This window comes from Sus scrofa, chromosome 10 (genome assembly GCF_054392235.1).
Source record: "Sus scrofa isolate SSC_HxYL_T2T_F1_AM1 chromosome 10, Sscrofa_HxYL_maternal_Yorkshire_Landrace_v2.0, whole genome shotgun sequence".
NCBI lineage: Eukaryota > Metazoa > Chordata > Mammalia > Artiodactyla > Suidae > Sus > Sus scrofa.
The window spans coordinates 28,403,770-28,424,824 of record NC_139392.1 but is presented as its reverse complement, the minus strand read 5'-3'; the positions used below and the strand labels follow the sequence as shown (position 1 = coordinate 28,424,824).

Below are 21,055 nucleotides of genomic sequence, written 5' to 3'. Positions count from 1 at the left end.
CTGCCAGCCTACACCAGAGACACAGCCATGTTTGATTGGAGCCTTGTCTGTGACTTACACCACAGCTCATGGCAACACTGGATCCTTAAACCACTGAGAAGGGCCAGGTATAAAGCCCATGTCTTCATGGATATTAGTTGGTTTCATAACCTTCTGAGTCACAACAGGAACTCCCCCAGATGCATTTCTACATGGAAAAACAAAATGACACCTCAACCACCTCCGTCTGCCTGGCATTATTAGCACTCGGTCGCCCACCTGGCCAAAGATCCAGGAACTGGTTTTCCTGAGACAGGCTGCATTCCAGACCTTCTGAAGGAAAAGGCTCCTCACATTCCTGTCCCAGTATCCTTATTCTATTCTTTCCCTTGTTTCTGCATTTATTTAGCACACATTTTTTGGATGGCCACTGAAACTCGTTATTACATGGATCCCATCCCATGGGGCTTGCTAAAGTCAGATGATAAGTAAACAAGTGAATACTGATATGGCTGGATATGCCTTCTCTCTCTGCTGAATAAAACATTGACACCAACACACACACACACACACGTGGAGGTGACATGGTGACCTGCATTTCCACCCCCTGCCCCTGGCCCTGGGGGCTGGTTGGCTCCTGGGACCCAAAGGAGCCAGATGCTCTTTCATGGCCAAGAAGGTCTGAAATGTAAGCTGGCACTGGCAGTGGACAAGAGAACCAGGGCTGCAAAAGCTTCTAAAAGGCAAGGCTACCTGGCTTCCCCTGCAATGGAGATGGGCTGGGGACAGCTGATGTGTCCACCCCATGAGGGAGACACTGATGAGCCCCAGATACCAGAGCAAGGGCCCCAGGCTAGAAAGGGAGGCCAGGGTGTGCTGGGGGGTACATCCTGGGCAGAGGGGATGACACACAAGAGGGCAAGCTGTGGGCATGAAGACAGGAGGGGACTTGTGTCAGGAGGGAGGAGCAGCTGCCCACAGAGGAGGAGGGGCTGCCAGGGAGGTGAACATGCCGCTCCATGAGCCCCATGCAGGGAGCTGAGATTCTGTCCTAAGTGACAAGTACTTATAGTGGCCTAGACCTACTTTCATAAGCAGCTGCGAGAACAGGGAGCAGAGGTGATGAGGTTGGCATGGGGTGGCTTGGCAGGATAGTGGCAGTGAGTGACAAGTGAGGAGCATGATGGGACCTCTTTCAGAACCCCCTGATTCTACAACAGGCCTTGCCAAGAGACAGAATTAGGGGGACAAGGAAAGAATCAAGGATGACCCCAAGATTTCTGACATTAGTATCTGGGCAAATAGGGGTGCCATTCACCGTATCAGGTTTTTGTTGGTTTGTTTTGTGGGAAGAGAGGGGTGCCGAGCATCTGGCTTTACATTGCTCATGTCCAAGCTTCCAGTGAGACCATCATCCAAGTGTCAACCACCTGCAGAAAGTGCCATAAAGAACTCAGGAGTCATGAGCCTCAAGATAAGACTTAGGACCACTGGGCAAACTCACAGAAGGGGAGAGGGTAGAGAGAAAAGAGGAGTGGTCCCCACCCAAAGGCTGAGAAATTGGATGGATTGAAAGAGGCAGTGGCCAAGCTGAAGGGGATGTGTCACAGAAGCCAATAGATGAGCTGTTTGGAGGAGGAGGCAGTGGTTCCCAACAAGCTGAGAAAGATGGGGACAGGAGAGGGAGCCTGTGATAGGGATAGAGTAGCAGAGGTGGTTGTAGAAGCCCCAGTGGGGGATCACAGATAAGGCAGGAAACCTGGGAGAGGTTGAGGGACCACTGTAAGTTCATGAAAGCCATCAGCACAAGGCAGGCTTGCTTGACTTGTGGAGATGTAAGAACTGCCTCAGGTCATTGGGTTGGGGGTGGGAGGAGGTCTGCATTCAGATTCAGACCCAGGGCAGGAGTTTGAGGACCACCCTTCTGCTGATTTGAATACACACCCAATGGGATACTAAGGAGGAGCTGCTACTCTAAGAAAGGAAGAGGCTGTCTTTTCCAAACCTCCATGTCCCTTGGATGATAAAACTGTAGCCCACTGGAGATCCTTTGTCAGAAACTTCCTTGCCTGCCAGCTTGCATCTCTCTCAAGCATCCTATCTCGATAAATCTGTTTCTTGCCTATCACTTTGTCTCTGGCTGAATTCCTTCCACATAGAGGCATGAAGAACCTGAATGTCAGTGAGTCCAGATGCAGGATGAGTGATTATAATTTTTAAAACCATGGATTCAAGGCCCAATCTGGCTTTGGGTTGGGTTCTTGTCCAAGCACATGGGTTCAAGTCCCAGTCAGTGTTCTGGCTGGGTTCAGGCCATTAGTTCTGTCAGTTCCACCTGGATTTGGCCCTGTGGGAGTTATGGTGACCTTGAGGACACAATCTGAGCAGAGCCCCAAGTGGCCAGTGGAGAAGGGGTAGCATGTTCTGAGGAGTGGGGCACAGGGAGGAGCAGTAAATGACTCATTAGAGAAGCTTTGCTGAAGGAAAGCAGCCCAAGGGCAGTGGGAGGGCCAGGAAGACCCTGCCCACCCCTACAGGAGCCTAGACCTCATTTACACATCCTCTAGGGAGCAGCCAACACAGACGACAATGCAGGTGATGTGGAATGGGAGGAGGAATGCAAGGTCATTATGAAGGTGAAAGATGTGATCCTAGGCACATAAGTAGACAGACTGGCCTCCCTTGGTGCACCCCCTGCTGGGATGCAGGTCTGTCAACATCCAGGGGAGCCAGGGTGAGAATTATGTTGCCAGAGTTTCCAGTGGGAATTTTGACCTTCCATTCAGCACTTGCTCTTCCACAGCAGTCCCTGAACCATCAGCTTTGGGATCAGTTGGGGGCTTGTTAGAAATTCACAATCACAAGCCACAGCCCAGTCCTACTGAATCAGAAACTTCATTTCAGCAAGATCCCCAGGTGCTTCAAGGTACAGTCTGAGAAGCATGGACCCAGACCACGAGGACAATGATGAGGAGGAGAAAAAACTCTCTTAAGGCTTGAATCTGGCCCTCAGCTGGCCTGGCAGCACACAAGGAGGTGGTGGGAAATCCAGCAATGAATCCAAAGGCATCACCTTCAGACCAGCAGCACGAGGCCCACACCCCTCCCAAGAGCACAGGCACTGCACTGCACACATGGGGAACCACCAAGGCTCTGCCTGCAGGAGTTCTGCTGGCTTCTTTTCATCAAAACTGCCACGGCACCTGGGAGTTCCCATCATGGCACAGTGGTTAATGAATCCAACTAGGAACCATGAGGTTGTGTGTCTGATCCCTGGCCTTGCTCAGTGATTTAAGGATCCGGCATTGCTGTGAGCTGTTGTATAGGTTGCAGATGAGGCTCAGATCATGCATTTCTATGGCTCTGGCATAGGCTGGCGGCTACAGCTCTGATTGGACCCCCAAGCTTGGGAACTTCCATATGCTGTGGGAGAAGCCCTAGAAAAGGCAAAATGACAAAAAAAAAAAAAAAAAAAAAACTGCCGCAGCACCATGAAGATGGCCCTGGGGTCATCTAAGTTAGGTTAATGGTTCCAGGAAGCTGCATGGCATGTTCCAAATCCGAAACCCAAGCTATTTCCAAGGCTATGTCCAAAGCTTGCTTTTGGCTCAGGGAATATATGGCACATAACACTTTCCACTTTTAGGCTCCTCTAACAACATGGAAGGCCAATGTATGTGTCCACTTAGGGAAGCAAATGATGACAAGGCTGAGGCTTTGCTTATTTCCAGGCTGGATGGAGCCTGGTGTTTACTTGCTTAGAAGTGTGCTGACAGGTGAAATTTAAGATCAATATCATGCAGCAGCCCTGGGGGAGGGGTTCTGATCTGATTCTAGCTCAGAGTCACCACCTTAGGGTGTCCCTGACCAAATAGGTGAGGCATCCAATGACTGTAAAATTTCAGTCCAAAAAAAAAAATGGATTTCACGTAATAAATCCAAAGTGTGTCTGGTTTGGTGACATGGTGAAGCCACAGAGGAACTCACAGTTGAGGGAGCAGGTATAAAACTGATTTTCTCTGACAGCTTTTAGCAGCAAAGACTGGCTGGTGCTGGACTCTAAAGCTGACCTGTATTTCTGGGCACTGATGAGGTGTGCTTCCTCCTTTGTAGGGACCAGAGCACCAGACCAGTCCTGCCTCACTCACCACATGGTGAAAAGAAATCACGTGACATCTGCAGCATTACCATGTTTGGAAGTCTGCGACCATCTTCCCAAACAGGATTCCTACAGTTGTGACACCTGACGGTCATTGGGCAGCTTAATTTTTTGGAAGGGAGAGAAATCAGGGGCCCAAGATTAAAGTTAACACAAATTAACACAGAAAGCACACAGGTAGGGAATTCTCATTGTGGCTCAGTGGTAATGAACCCAACTAGTATCCATGAGGACACAGTTTTGATCTCTGGCCTGGCTCAGTGGGTTAAGGATCCGGTGTTGCCTTGAGCTGTGGTGTGGGCCAGATCCCAAGTTGCTGTGGCTGTGGCATAGATTAGTATGTGCAGTTCTGATTCGACCCCTCACCAGGGAACTTCCATATGCTGTGGGTGTGGCCCTAAAAAGGAAAAAGAAAAGAGAAAAAGAAAGTTCACAGTAAAGGAGCACTTAGGGTGAGTCTCTCCTGCCTCTTCCTGCAACCAGTGAACCTTCTCACCATTAGAGATCATGCTGAATATAAAATGTGGCCAGTGTATCCTGGCAATTTTTAAGTTCCTTCCCCACAAACTGGACCAAGGCACCATACTGATGCATGAATGTGTTGATTTTCCAAACTTTGATTTTCCCTCTTATAATTTTTTTTCTTAAATTTCTCATGCCTTCTCCTTCCTATCAGCAAATCCTAGCAGATGATGGGATAAATAATTGAGCAGCAAGTTCATCAAAATGGGAAGCAATTGGTTATGCTCTGTTCCTAACTAACTGTGACTACACACACATGTGTTGTATAAGTTACATGTATGTTTATGGTCCTATATTGCACATAGAAAATAACCAGCCAGGTTTCCTGCTCACAAAAGTGCTTCTAAGGTTTACATACATATTTCTTAGTGTTCTGCTAAAAGAGAAAATGCTAGTCTGTGAAAAGTACAATGCTTTCCTGACATCTGAATGTTTTTGAAAACTGCTGTCTCCAGTGAAAATAGGATAAGAGGGGAAAATCAGCCCCCAGAAGAGAAAAGGAGAGAGTGTGAGAGTGAGAATGTGAGAAAAGACTGGGGAGACATAACTCATCCATGGACTAAAGGAGCTTTGTATAGTACAGAGCTTACACTTCCCTGGGTTCAAATCTTGGCTCACACACTTAGGAGCCCTGTGACCTTAGGTATGTTATTTAACCTCTTTCTGAGATAATATTAGTTTCCATCTTCTATAAAATGGGAATGATAATACCTATACTGCAGAGCTTTTTATAACAGTTAAAAATAATAGCTGTAAGTCAGCAAGCACAGTGCCTGACACAAAAATATATGCCCAATAAATAGATAGCTACTCTTATCAGTAACTATATTATGTATAAACATAGTCGCTATATTACGAGCCAATGAAATAACATGTAAGCAGAAATGAAAATGACAACTTTTAATGAGCTCTTATGGTGAGAGCGGCAGGCACTATTCTCCTTGATCCTAACAATTTTGCACAACAGATGTTGTTATTGTCTCATTGTAAGGGAATCGAGGCTCAAGAAAGTGATGTTACTTGTCCAAGTTCAAATAAAGGGAAGAGCTGGGATTTGACCTTGAGCGAGACTTATTCAGAGGTTGTGCTCTCCCATGGAGTCTTGCCATGGGATTTTAAGTGTGCACAGGGGCAGGGGAGAGTAGGCCACACAAAGACCAGATGTGAAAGCAATGATTTCATGATCTTCTTGGATGTGGGCTGTGGAGTGAGGTCAGCATTTGGAAACGCCTTGGAGCCTCTAGAGGGAAACAAGGTGAGATTTCCCTCCTGTTCATCCTCAGGCATTATCAGGATGCTGTGGGTGAAGCCAGAGGAGAGGCCAGCTCAGGACAGGGCTGTGGGCAAAGTCCAAGGAGGCTGGCCTACTGGGGTTTGGGAAGCCTTGAAGACAGACCATTACACCAGATGCAAGAGGTGGAAGGAAGACAGGAGGGGCAGCTGCTGCTTCTCATGCCAAGCCAATGAGAGCATGTGGTGCCGATTGGGTTGTGTCCCCCCAAAGTTGTGTTGAAGCCCTAACACCAGGTATCCATGCATATGGCTCCCTTTGGCAACTGCAGAGGTCAGTAAGGTGAGACGAGATCATATCACAGTGGGGCAGGCCCTCCATCCAATATCATAGGTAGTCATTTTTATTTACTTATTTGTTTATTAGTATTTATTAATAATATTAATACATAAGTATTTATTTATTTATTTTTGTCTTTTTAGACCTGCACCTGCACCATATGGAAGTTCCCATGCTAGGGGCCAAATCAGAGCTGCAGCTGCCAGCCTACACCACAGCCACAGCAGCTTGCTTCTGAGCCACATCAGTGATCTACACCACAGCTCCCAGCAATGCTGGATCCTTAACCTACTGAGTGAGGCCAGAGATTGAACCTGCATCCTCATGGATACTAGTCGGGTTTGTTACCACTAAGCCATGATGGGAACTCTGCTATTTAATAAAAAAAAATTGTATTGGCATATAGGTGACTTACAATGTTGTGTTAGTCTCAGGTGTACAGAAAAGTGAACCAGTTATACCCATACATATACCCATCCTTTTTCAGAGCCTCTTCCCATAAGGTTATTACAGAGCATGACAGGTGTTCCTCTACTAGGAGGAGAACCACATGGAAAGCAGATGGCCACATGAAGATAAGGTCTCATAGGGACAATGACACAAGACAACAGAGACAGAGAATGGGAGGGTATAGCCATAAGCCAAGGAAGGCCAAGGCCACTCAGAAAGAAAGGAACATTGTGGCTCAGGGGGAATGAGACCAACTAGCATCCATGAGGATGAGGGTTCGATCCCTGGCCTCACTCAGTGGGTTTAGGATCCAGTGCTGCTGTGAGCTGTGGTGTAGGTCACAGACTCAGCTTGGAACCTGCATTGCTGTAGCTGTGGTATAGACTTGCAGCTTCAGCTCCGATTCTACCCCTAGTCTGGGAACTTCCTAAAAACCCATAAAAAGCAAAAAGCAAAAAAAAAAAAAAAAGCAAAAAAAAAAAAAAAAAAAAAAAAAGGAAGGGCTCTACCCTGGGTCTCAGGAACATGATCCTGTTGACACATGGACTTCTAGCCTCCAGAACTGTGAGAGGACATTTCTCTTGTTTTAAGTCACCCACTTGTGGTATTTGGTGATGGTAGCCCTGGGAATCGAGGACCACCTGTGTCTATCCCTGGCTGGGGAAAAAATGGCCAAGCCCTTAAGACAGGTGCACAGGGAAACAACTAGGAACCAGGAGGCCTCCTGGCTCATGTCAGAAGGACTCACTGGAGTAACTAGACACAGAGATTTCCTCAAAGGGATGTAAAACACACAGAGAGATTTGTACAAGGGAGTGGTTATGTCCTGAGATACGCTTTAGTGGACAGAGCAGAGTAAAGGTGATGTGAGATGACTGCAGCCCATGCCTTCAACCTTAAGGACCCCTCGGGGAGGTAGGAGGCTCTCCTATTGGGAAGCAGCAGAAGGAACAAGGCTGAGGAGAGAGTCACTCACAGTTAACTCAACGGGCCACCAGATATTTAAAGTTTGACTACTATGAGCAGGATGTTCCTCTTGCATGCTATTTTAGTCATGGCTGTCTATAGAAGTCTTGTCTTCTCAGCTTCCTATATATTTACATTTCTTCCCAATTCAAAAAAAAATTTTGGGATTAAGATTTTTATGGTGTGAAAATACAGATTAATGTTTGCACCATTGTAGGGACTAGTTTTAAAATCTGAATTCCAATATAATTGGCTTCATCTTAGTAGTAGTAGTAGTTTTTTTTTTTTTTTTTTTTTTTTTTGCTTTTTAGGGCCACCCCTGCCCCTGTGGTGTATGTAAATTCCCAGGCCAGGGACTGAATTGGAGCTACAGCTACTGGCCTACACCACAGCCACAGCAATGTGTCAGATCCAAGCTTTGTCTGCAACCTACACCACAGTTCACAGAAATGCCAGATCCTTCACCCACTGAGTGAGACCAGGGATCGATCCCACATCCTCATGGATACTAGTTGGATTCATTTCCACTGAGCTATGATGGGAACTCCTTCTTTTTTTTTTTTTAATGGCTGCACCTGTGGCATAGGGAAATTCCCCGGCCAGGTATCAAATCCAAGCCATAGTTGTGGCAACACTGGATCTTTTAAACCACTGTGCAAGGCCAGGGATAGAATCCACACCTCTGCAGCATCCAAGCCACTGCAGTCAGATTCTTAACCCACTGCACCACAGTAGGATATCCCAGCTTCTTTTTAAAATTCCAGCTGTTTCCACCTCCTTAAAGCCTGGACCAATTACCTCCCTTCCCAGAAGTGGGAGAGATGGTGTTATAAAATGAATTTGGTTCTCACCCACCGAAGAACAAACAGGCCAGCATGTGAGCAAAGTCCCAGACTTTTCTGCAGGAGTCCCTGGTGCTGGGAGGAGGAGGTGGAACAATCAGATGCAGGGCCATGTCCACCAAGTGCATAAAATTTAAAGACATCTGGGCACATTTAGAGTCAGGCACCAGCTCTTTACAATGATGAAACCCCAAACCACAAAAAACCCTCCTGTACAAAAAAGAAAATTACAGTGAATATGGGTGTTATGTTACAGGTCCTATGAACAAAACGAATGAACGGCACAAGGCACACAGCTGGACATGGAAAGGTGTGACTATTTCACCTGCCCATCATCCCCAATGTCTACTCACTTTGAGGAAAAAGGGGAATCGTCACTGCTTGTGAAGAGAAGGAATGAGCCCCAAATGCCCCTGCCAAATACTTCTGTGGGCCTCTTGGCCTGCAAATGCCAGGACTGACTGGAGCGACTTATTACCTTCTGTGTTGCACCTGTTTGCAAGCAGTTTTATTACCACAAAATACCAGTCATATGAGTTTCCAGAGAGGGAAGAAGGAAATAAATCCTGCCTGGAGCTGCAATGGAGAAGATATTATACAGTTGAAGGCCAAACACCCTCATTTTCCTATTTGCCCTGGCCATCTATTTTCTGAGTGTAATGAAGTCCCCCTCTTGGCACAAGCTAGTTGCTCAAACCACTGGCCACAGCTCTGTGGTGGCTTGGCTGTGCAGTCCTTTCCCTGACCTGACATTTAAACATCCAACATCAAAAAATAAAGACTTCTGCTTGCACTCCTGTGAGATTTTCAAAAACATGACACTACAAGGCAAAGCAGAAATACATTTTTGTAAGAGCCATGAGTGCAGCAGCAGAAAGGGACTGCTCCACCCCCTGCCCCCCAACCATGAATCTGCCTCAGCCTGTGAAAAAAGGGGTAAAAGATCTCTCTGCCATGAAAGTTGTGGAATACAAATGAATTCAGAACAGTTTCCCCAGGAGAAGCGTGTGTGTAGGATTCCTGTTTTGTATGAGTGGCTTTGATGGCAGAAAACATGCAGCATCCACAGTGACACAATCTGAAAGGGGCTTTGACAAAGCCACAGCACCAGGGCTTCCAACCTACTCCGTGACCTATGATTCAACCCAGCCCTGCATGCCTGCACCTGAGGTCTTTCCATAAAGACACGAGGGTTGGTGCCTGGCTCCAGATCCACTGTTCCCAACAGGCTGCCTTCCCTAGCTGATAGCTGATGGGTTGGGGGTGGGGGTGCTTGGGGGAGGCTGGGTCCGAATCTGGTGGGACCTAAGTGTGAGTATGCAGTGGGAGAGGGGGTTAGCCAAGTCCCCCTTTGAAATACTCTTCTTTCCTTGATTTGGTGGGATTTGGTCCAGAGTTCTGCCACCTCTTTTCCCCTTTGGTGGGAAAGAGGAATCACTTCCCTTCTTTGACATCAATTCAAAAATATCTGTAATTGACTGAAGTGAAAAAAAAAAAAAAAAGAATTACAGGAGACCAAAGAAGCTAGAGGGTTGATGGTGGTCAGGTGATTCCACAAAGGCTAAAAGGAAGGCAAGGGACCTGTCAAAGGATGAAGGTGAACAGAGGGCCTGGGGACAGAGGAGGAGGGAGAGTTCAGGGCTTTCCATCAGGTCAGGGGTCATAGAGTTCAAGAGAAAAATAGCCTACGATGTCATAGTCCAGAAGCCCGGGAACTTGGTTCCACTTGAAAAATAAGAACAAAATCTCTTGGTTTTCCTGTGACAGAAAGTTCAGTGTCTCTGGATTCAATATAGAAGAGAAAAAAAAAGAATAATGAAGCTTCTTAATGCCATGCACAATCCATTCTTGAACACAAGAGAGTCATGTGCCTGAGAAGAGGAAGATGAGACAGTGGCAATTATTTATTGTATATAAAAGAGAAATTAAGCATGGGGATCCCCGAGAAATGCTGGCATGACATGCAACAGCTGTTTTCTGGTAAGCACTCTGCTGTAATGTACACACGGTTCATGGAAGTGCTATTAGAATAATTTACTATTGCTTGAAAATAATAAATTAACAAGGTTGCTTGCTATCTTGCATTTCCCTATAATAAAAAGCCCCATTAGTGTCACAGGCAAGGTGGCTGTTGGACAAACAGGACCGGATACAGGAATTATCACTGCCTATAGGATGTGATACAGTAATAGAGGTGCCAAGGTTGCAGCACGCATTTTGAGTTTGAAAAGCACCCTCTGCATTGTTGCAGGCAGGACTTCTCCCTGGCTAGTGTCACTGATGTGAGAGGGAAGAGCCTGAGACTTCTGCCTTCCCAGGCCCAGGGAACACACCTGTCTTCACAGGGAAACAGAGAGCCTTTTGTTTTTGAGAATAAGATGGGAAATGCCCTGAGACATTGAGAGATGGCAGCAGGGTCCCTGATGGGCGATCCACTCACACACTTGAAGGCAGGCATTGGAGGACATGGGAGAATTTCCATGTGATCTGGCCAATCATTTCATTTTGCAAGTTTCTAAAGAGGCAGAACTAGAGAAAGAAGTTTCGTACTTGACACCAGCAAGCTCACTGTCCAAATCAATCTTAGGAACACAATCTTGGGAATTCAAGATGTGAATACATAAAACAGAGCCACTGGGGTAGGGGTAGCTGGAACCAAGCTACCTTGGACCACCCCTCCCTGGCTTCTCAGGGAACTCCTGGGCCTCAGGGCCTTGAGGACAGGGCCAAACCACATGATCAATGGTTTCTGCACCTTGTATAATCCTCTTACATTGGGGAAGAAGAGGGGAGGGTATAGGATCAGATAAGCAGATAAAGCAAACCCCCTTTCTCTCCCTTCCTGTGGATAGAGGCCCTGTTGCTACACTAAGCACAGAGAGAGATAAAGGTCTTTCATTGCTCTTTTCTTCATTTTCTGCAGATTCTGTCTCATATGGATTAAGCACTGGAAGGATCACGGGCAAGGGTGCAGGGAGCATGAGAACCCAGGTGAGGTGGGTGGAGACCTGGCCCTGGCTGGCTGGTCTCCTCTGAACCGTGTGAGGCCTGGGTGGCCATGGGTGAACAGATGGTCAGTGCTATTATCATTCCAGTTGGGGTGAGCAGCATGTGAATTCCTGATAGCAATGACCCCATGACACAGAGTACACTTGGTATGAGAGGGAGGGGAAGGGAGGAAAGGAGGAAGGAAAGAAGAGAGGGAAGGAGGGAGGAAGGAAGGAAGAGAGAGAGAGAGAGAGAGTCAGGGAGGAAGGAGGGGAGGGACAGAAGGAGGGAGGAGCAAAATTCCCACATTATCCATCATTATAGGCAGCATGGCTTGGGCCAAATTGTATAGCATATCTTCTTCTTCCTTCCCAAACTTCTCACATGATAAAAGTCCAGGTTACAAGGAACATTAGCAGAGAAAGAAGTGGCTCATGGGCAGCTGAGTAGAGGCAGAATGCATGGATCTGGCCTCTCTCACAGGATCCAGTAGGGAAGGAGAAGGAGCATAGCCCAGGAGTCAGGTCAGGGTTGGATCTCTAGAACCTTTTGATTTCTGGCTCTGCAACTTACTCCCTGAGGCCACATTCCCAACTTACCTGCTGAGGTCTGTCAGGGAAGAGGGCATAATAATACCCAGAGTTGTTCTGAGGCTACATAAAGACAAGAGAAGTACTCAGTGCCAAGAGGACCACCCGCCAGCCTCAATTTCCTCTCTGGCCAGTCTATTGGTGATGAGTTGATGGTGTGAATACGAGTCTCAGGAAAAATGTGAGCAGTCATCCAGGGGAGGAACTCTTTATCACCCAGCCCTTTGTTTGCTCCCAGAGCCATCGGAGGATGGGATGGCCTCTCTGGAACCATGGGTTCTGATTCAGAGAAGTCAAGCAATGAGTCAGCTAGGAAAGACCCTCAGAAAGCAGCTCTTCCTGTTCCCTCACTTCCCATCCTGATGAAGTGAACCCCCCAGCCCACCCAGCAAGTAACACAGTGAGGATTTGAGCCCAGGCCCTAATCTTCAACAGGTAGTCTCTGTCCTAGAAGTACCTAGATGAGCAGTGTAGGTAGATGGTGTGGGCTCAAGTGCCCCATGCCTAGGCTGCTGGTGAGCAGGGTGACCTTGGAAGAGCCAGGAGGCTCTCTGAGCTTCTTCCTCTGCTGTTAGCACCACACTTACTTCTCATGATGCTTGTTAGGACAAGAGGTCATGTAATAAATGTTCCTGAGCAATGTCTGGCATGAAGCGGGCATCTCAAACTTTTGAAGGGACCAGAGGACATTTTAGTTATGATGGCTACAGGTTTTTTTGTTTTTTTGGCTGGCCCAAGGCATATGGAGTTCCTGGGCCAGGGATCAGATCCAAGCTGGGGATTGAACCTGCCTCCCAGGTCTCCCAAAATGCTGATGATCCTGTTGCACCACAGCAGGAACTCCAATGATAGCTACAGGTTGATGAGCTCATATATCACATGCCAGGGAAGGAAGGAACAAGGCTCTGCTTGAAGTTGCTCCTAGGAATTTGAACTTCTGATTGTTCTTCTCTCAATTCAAGAATGTAGATGCAGAGGGAAGAGGAGGAGGTGAGTGGCCTGGGTCCCCCATGTAGAGGCAGCAAGGTGGTGCCAGAGCTGGGGTACCAGGGTGGGAAGATTGCTGGTACTTCCAGCCCCGAGGCCTTGCATAACCATGCTACCAATTCATTTCTGAAAAGGGGGTTCCAGGGTGCAGAAGGTGCCTTTTCCAGGGGAAAGGCAAACCAGTGATGCCTAAGGATTTCTTTCTTTCTTTTTTTTTGTTCTTTTTTCTTTTTGTTTTTTGTTTTGTTTTGTTATGTCTTGTTTTGCTTCTTAGAGCAACACCTGTGGCATTTGGAAGTTCCCACAGGCGAGGGGTCAAATCAGAGCTGCAGCTGCCTTCCTACACCACAGCCACTGTGACACCAGATCTGAGCCGTGTCTGCGACCTAAAACATAGCTCACCACAATACATCCTTAACCTGCTGAGCGAGGCCAGGGATGGAACCTGCATCCTCATGGATACTAGAGTTTGTTTCTGCTGTGCCACAGTGGGAAATCCCTCTAAGGCTCTCCAAGCTCTGAATTCCATGATAAGTGATCCCAAACCAACACCAACAAATCCTGCTGTGACTCAGTTCTGTCATTTCCCTTGATCGACTTAACATTCAACACAGAAGTTTCCAGCTAGTTAAGGGATCCCACTTGCCACTTTCTGACTGAGGATGGGTGGGCAGGAAGGTGCAAGAGACCCAACTCTCCCTTGTTTGTCAGGCTGGCAAGGCAGCAGGAGGCACACAGCTCCATGGGAAGGTGTCGGACTCTAGTTTAGGGATGGCACAGTGACACGTGTCCTCACCATGAACGATAATTTACAGCAGTCTTTTTCAGACAAGGCCTGGCCTCCTTTCTGTGCTTTGAACTTTCCTTTTGTAAAATGGGAACCTCCTTGCCACAGGGTGGACTTTGATGATACTGCAGGTTGTTATTCACCAAGGGTAAAATGCAGGGCAGCTCTTAGCAGAGGAAGCCTGGATTTCTCCACTGTCTTTTCTGTTCCTACACAGGATTCACTTTGAGGTCACAAGTCACTTCTGCACAAGGCAGGCTTCCTGGATGGAGAGATGATACGGGCTCCTCTTGTAACAGAATGAGTTTTGTCATGGGAATAAGTCACACTGCAAAGGCAGCTCGGTGGCTGGGATCCCTCCCTGTCCAAACTGGCTTTGAGTTCTCATCCCAAATTGGAAAATTTCAAGTGATTTTACATTTGGCCAAAGTTTCTTATTTTTGCTTCTTTTCTTATATAAGGATGCAGATTTAAGAGGACCCCTGGGGGCTAGAGGGTTCTTAGGCAATCACATGGCTGTATTGCCTATTAGCAAATCAAAACTGATTCAACTTGCATCTGTGTCCATGTGGGCTGGGAATGAGTGGGAAGGGCCAGGGGGTGGGAACACAGTGGGCTTTCTGAGTTTGGGGACTGGCTGGATTTAAAAACAAAAAGTTCTGTGTGTTCCCATCATTGCACAGCAGAAACAAATCCAACTAGGAACCATGAGGTTGTTGGTTTGATCCCTGGCCTCACTCAGTGGGTTAAGGATCTGGTGTTGCCATGAGCTGTGGTGCAGGTCACAGATGTGGCTCAGATCTGGCATTGCAGTGGCTCTGGTGTAGGCCAGCAGCTATAGCTTCCCATTTGACCTCCTAACCTGGGAACCTCCATGTGCTTCAGGTGCGGCCCTAAAAAAGCAAAAGACAAAAAAAAAGTTTTGGATGTTCAGCTTCTAATGAGGTCAGGTTTGCTTGTTCCTGGGAGCAATGCCTGCCACAAGGCTTAAAAAGCCCATGGATAGCTGAGTGCTGAAGGAACCATCACCCATAACATGGGGAAAAAAACTGAAGGCTCCGACAGTTCCTGGGAAGATTTAGTCCTCTGATTGGGGAAAGTAAACACACAAGTGCAGCAAAACCTCCTGGGGCCCTGGGTTCACACTCTCAGTCTTCCTGGGAAGTCCAAGTCCCTGCTGTCTTGGGGGCAGAGCCCAGGCATCAGGTGGCAGAGCCAATCCAGTCAGAGCAAAAGGTGACCCACCATGCCCACCCCCATGCCCCCAGTTCCTTCAAAACCAGAGACCCTTTGAGAACCCCTTCAATGGGGCCTCAGAGTAGGTGACAAGCTTCTCTACCACTAGGGGCCCAGAGAAACTTACAAAGGGAATGTTGCAAATGGAGCCCCACCTGTGCAGAGAGTGAAATTCCACTGACCACAGGCGGGATGAACCAACCTGGGGGCAGAGATCTTGTGTCACATCTGCCTCTGTGTTCTCCATGCCTTGCAAAATGCTCAGCACATGCACACAAAAGAGTTTGCTGAATGCATAAGTGAATCTAAGAGGCATTTATTTAAAAGAGCATATACCACTGATTTGGGTAACTTTCTATTCAAACTCTGATCCCATTAAATGTTTAACTTGTCCTTTTTTTCTAGATTTGAGCCCATATTTTCCCCTAGAGGATACTGAAAGAAGGATGTGTGGTTTAAGGACCTAGCCCTCTAATTTAATGGTTGGGAAACAGATAGGTCTTTATGTGGGGAGTTCCCAAGCAAGGACTCAAAAGTCCAAGCTCTAGGAGTTCCCACTTTGGCACAGCAGAAATGAATTCAACTGGTATCCATGAGGACTGGGGTTTGATCCTTGGCCTTGCTCAGTGGGTTAAGGATCTGGCATTGCCATGAGCTGTGGTGCAGGTCACAGATGTGGCTCAGATATCACGTCAGTGTGAATGTGGTGTAGAGTGGAAGCTACTAGCCAATTCCTCAGCCCCTAGACTTCCATATGCCACAAGTGCAGCCCTAAAACGCAAAAAAAAAAAAAAAATTCCAAGCTCTGGCATCAACCAGCTGTCTTCCCAGCCCTCAGAATGATGCAGTGGCGTGATCTCAGCCATTGTTAACCTGCCCCCAGGAATTCCTGCCAATAGGCACCCAGCACCTGTGTTACTTCCAGGGCATTCGAAAACCTGAATGTGAACAGTATGTTCTGAATACTTAAGGCTGTTGGATGGTCCTTCCCCGTGCAGACCATGTTTTTCTGCAGCCACGGCTAGCCAGCATCCTCTGCAGCCCCAACATCATAGCATCAATGGGACTCTGAGCATTTAGTACTGCTTCTGAAATGTGTGTATTTGCAGCCCTACCTATAACCATTTGTTGCAGGCTTGGCTCACATGCTTATTTTTATGCCCCTCAATAACCTCCTATAATCCACCTTCACACCACTGGGCTGGCATGCCTCACACAGACTGAGGCTTGTTGCTTTGGCCAATGAGCTCTTCAGAGCCTCAAAATGCACTGTCCTCCTGAATGAGTGAGACGGTTAGACTCTCTTTCCCCAAATTCCTAAGCAGAGACAAAAACTAAACAAACAAATACAAAAACAAAACAAGCAAAAAAACCTCAAGCATGCTTCTGTTTGGTTTCCAGGGAAAAGAAACCAACAACTCATAAATTCCTAGATAGAATTTTTCATTTCCTGATTGTGATACCATTTACCAGAACCTTCGCTCTACATCATCCAGATGCAGAAGCAGGCACGTGGTCCTTGGTAAGGGTGGACACAGGCACCATGCAGGAGGATGCTCATCTCTGGGATCTGTCATCTTGTTCTCCCCATAAGGGTGTAAGCTCTTCAAAGGAGGGAAGGATGTCTATTTCTTCCTTTCTGTCCCAGAGCCCAACATTTGTATTGCTCTGTGCCTAGAAGGGGTCCTGTAACCACAGCTGACAACCTAGACCAAGTTCTTAGTGCTTACAAATTAGAAACTGCCCACATTCACTATCAAAGCCCTTTAAAAAAATTCTTGAATTGTGTGGGGATTGGTGTGAGAAAGAGAGAGAGCTGAGAACCTTAGAGATGAAGATGGCCTGAGAATCAAAAACATTAAGATACATAGAAATATCCCACTCCTGGGCATCTACCCAGAGAAAACCATGACTCAAAAAGACACACATACTCCAACGTTCATTGCAGCAGCACTTGCAATAGCCAAGACATGGAAACAACCTAAATGTCCATTGACAGAGGAGTGGATCAAGAAGATATGGTACATATACAGAATGGAATATTACTCAGCAATTAAAAAGAGAGTAATAACGGCATTAATAGCCACACAGTTGGACCTAGAGATTATCATGCTAAGTGAAGTCAGTCAGACAATGAGACACCAACATCAAATGCTATCACTTACATATGGAATCTAAAAAAAGGACACAATGAACTACTTTGCAGAATGGATCCTGACTCACAGATTTTGAAAAACGTATGTTTTCCAAATGAGATGGGTTTGGGGGTGGGGGGGGAAGGCACTGAGGGTTTGGGGTGGAAATGCTGTAAAATTTGGTTGTGATGATTGTTTTACAACTATGCATGTAATAAAATGCATTAAGTAATAAAAAAAAGATACAGAGAAATAAGGAAAAGCACTCAGGCCTACTGTGAGAACAGACCCACCAAACAGAAACCTACTGGGCCCTTTGCAGGCTCAAATTTATACATTCATGGATTTTAAAATGATGGAGCTGACATTCTGGTTCAAGATTCTGTGATTTGATGTGTTTTATCCCCACAAATCAGCATTGGGAAAACAGACATAAGATAGGTGTCCTGCCACTTGGTTGGATGGGTGCAATAACACGGGCCCCTGAACCCATCACCCACACTCCTGTGCCTTGGAAATCCTGCCACCTATGGTGCAGCTGCCAGAGCTCTCCCTGCCAAATTATAATCTCCTTCGTGAAGCCAGGCCCCAATCACAGGACTGTTGACATTGAGTGTGACAGGTGTCTCTTGACACTGGAGCCAGTGAGGCTGGCACTGTTACATCAGGGAGAAGAAGCACAATGTGGTGGGAAAAGCCATGGCCAAAAGTTGGAGGTGTAGACAAGTCAAATCACCCTGCGAAGTGTCAGTCTCCAGGCTTGTGAAAGGAGATGCAATACCCAAGCAGCCCAGCTGGCTGAGGTGAGGCTCCACTGTGATGGGGGCAGTAATGAGCCCTTGGGGACAGTGGTCAGGGCTCTCTGCCACCCAGTGGGCAGCAGGGCCTCCTCTGGACTCTGGCCCCCTGAAGCTGGGATTTCCACTGGGAGGAAAACTGGACCCAAAGAACACATCCTTTCCTATGAAATAACTCTTTTACATTTTTTGAAAAATGGCCATAAAGGTATCAAATGGTGAAGAAAGCCAAGCAAATTAGATAATCCATCCCTAGCTAATGCATCTGGGTGATGAAGAGAATGGGCTTTGAAATGGCAAAGACCTGTTTGAGTCCCCACTCCCCCATGTACTATCTTGTGACTCTGGGTGAGTTACTGACCCTTTAGAAACTTGGGTTTGCTCATCAGTAACATGCAGTTAAAATTAGTCTCCAGTTCACAAAGGCAGCAAGGGGACTAAATGAAATATTGTGTCAAACATTCTGACACACAGGAAGCTCTCAAGATTAATGGCAATTATTCCTATTGTTCAGTATTTCCTCCCATGTTTGGGGATTTGTCTTATACAAACACACTTAAAAGTATGTGAATAACCAAAACTGCAGCTGGCAAAATAATGTCATGATGTAATGCATAAAAGCCTGACACGAGTTCCCAGTGTGGCTCAGTGGTTATTGAACCTGACTAGAATCCATGAGGATGCGGGTTTGATCCCTGGCCCCTCTCAGTGGGTTGAGGATCTGGCCTTGCCCTGAACTGTGGTATAGGTCACAGACACAGCTCACATCCCGTGTTGCTGTGGCTGTGGTGTAGGCTGGCAGCTATAGCTCTGATTAGACCCCTAGCCTGAGAACCTCCATTTGCCATGGGTGCAGCCCTCAAATACAAAAAAAGACCGAAAAAACAAAAAGCCCAGCACTTTACTCATACAGTCACCTCCAGATTCTCATTTATTATGCCTCTGTTCACAATTCTCAGAGCAGTAAAAATGGTAGATGCTTGATTGACCACCTACTATGTGCTGGGCACATCACTGAATGCATTACATGCATTGCCACACTGGATACTCACAGCCCCATGAGGTAAGTATCCTCATCTTCCCATTTTACAGACGAGGATGTGGAGGCCAAGAGAAGTTAAGTGACTTGCCCCAGGTTGAAAGGATACATTAGGAAAGTGCGGATGTAAACCCACACTTGAATCAGTACACTGCAGCACCCCAACCATCACCTGGGGCTCATAGCAGGTGAGAAAAAGCATTGGGGCATGGTACAATCTGCAGTGACAGGTATACTGACAGCTGATGGACTGATGGATAGGAAGCTCACAGAGACAGGCTTCCAGAGCTTTCCTGCTGTGGCTCAGCAGGTTAAGAACACAACGTGTATCCATGAGGATGTGAATTTGATCCCTGGCCTTGCCCAGTGGGTTAAGGATCCCATGCTGCTGTGGCTTGTGGCATAGGCCAGCAGCTGAAGCTCCAATTGGACCTCTAGCCCTGGAACTTCCAAATGCAGCAGGTGTAGCCATGAGAGAGAGAGAAAGGTTCCCACAGCTCAACCATCTGGCCATTCACCAGCCATCTGACTGCTGGGGTCAGAACACCCTCATATATTTCAAAGCCCTGAATAGCAGCATGATCCAAATTACAGCACACTAACTGTCACCCTGCCAACAAGAAAAGTCAAACTGTATGCTCAGGAAGACAGGAAATTGAGGGGAGGGGAAGTGTGGGTGACACAGGAAAGGGGCAGGTACTTTCCTTGTGGACAGCGTATCTGTGTGGTCTACTCATGGTCTACTTGCATAAGTAAGGCACCACCTTTGAAAAAGACACAATTCAAGAGTTAAAGAAATACAAACACCCAAGCACATCTGGATACATTGTTGAGAATCCTTATGTCTTCTTTTAACTCACTGCTTAGTTGAACCCAGTTTCTATCAAGATTTTTTTTTCTTTTTAGGGCCATACTCATGCCATATGGAGATTCCCAGGCTAGGGGTCAAATCTGAGCTCCTGCTGCCAGCCTACACTGCAGCCACAGCAATGTGGGATCCAAGTGGCATCTGTGACCCACACCATAGCACATAGCAATGCCAGATTGATCCCTGACCCACTGAGTGAGGCCAGGGAGCGAACCTGCATCCTCATGGATACAAGTCCCATTGGTTTCCGCTGTGCCATAATGGGAACCCCCAGTTTCTCTCAAGTTTTGAGACAAAATCCCCTTCAGACTTCTCTGTGCCTCTCAGTTTGGAATCATGCCTTTGGTAGCATTTAAAGCTCTCACAAACTAATTGCAACAGATAATTGCAAGGAACATGTATTTTGAAGGTAAAGACATAAAAATTATTTTTTAAAAACCGAAGAAAGAAGGTATCAGGTGGCCGTCTAAGTACAGGCAGCCATCGCCTGAGTTTCACCATCTCTCTGGGGCCCAGCCCAGGCTGGCAGAGCAAAAGGGACTCATGTCAAAGCTTGAGACCCATTTCCAATTAGAAGCAGCTGCAGCCTCTTGTCCAGAATCTTAGCTTGTTTCTCCTTGAAGTGAGGTTTTGTTTTACCCCTCTTCCCATCATATCCCCTTAGCTCCAAGAAAACAACTTATGAAGTCCCAAAATGAAGCTCATCAGAATATAAGTCCACAAAAGGCATTTAAACCAATTCCAAAAGATTTTAAAGTAGGCCTTTCAAATTGATAGGACCTTTAACTGATCCTCTATTTCTGGTTGTCTAAGTAGGGAGAAACCTCAAGGAACCAGAAAAGCCCCCATTCATCAGCAGCTACACTCATCTCACCTGCCAGTGGCATCGGGACAGCAGAAAAGCTGTTCCTAGGGGAGATGGGGCAGGGTGTGGGGTGCCCTGGGCCCTCCAGACAAGGGTTGCTAGATTTGGTAAATGAAAATACAGGCCATGGAAGTTCCCATCATGGTGCAGTGGAAATGAATCCGACTAGGAACCATGAGGTTGTGGGTTTGATCCCTGGCCTCGCTCAGTAGATTAACAATCCAGCATTGTGGTGAGCTGTAGTGTAGGTTTCAGACATGGCTAGGATCTGGCAT

General features: G+C 46.9%; 1 pseudogene; it reads right to left on the bottom strand.

The window, feature by feature from the left end:
• LOC146398886 (sushi domain-containing protein 4-like) overlaps positions 1 to 21,055 on the bottom strand; it is a 60,175-nt pseudogene that overhangs the window by 6,958 nt on the left and 32,162 nt on the right.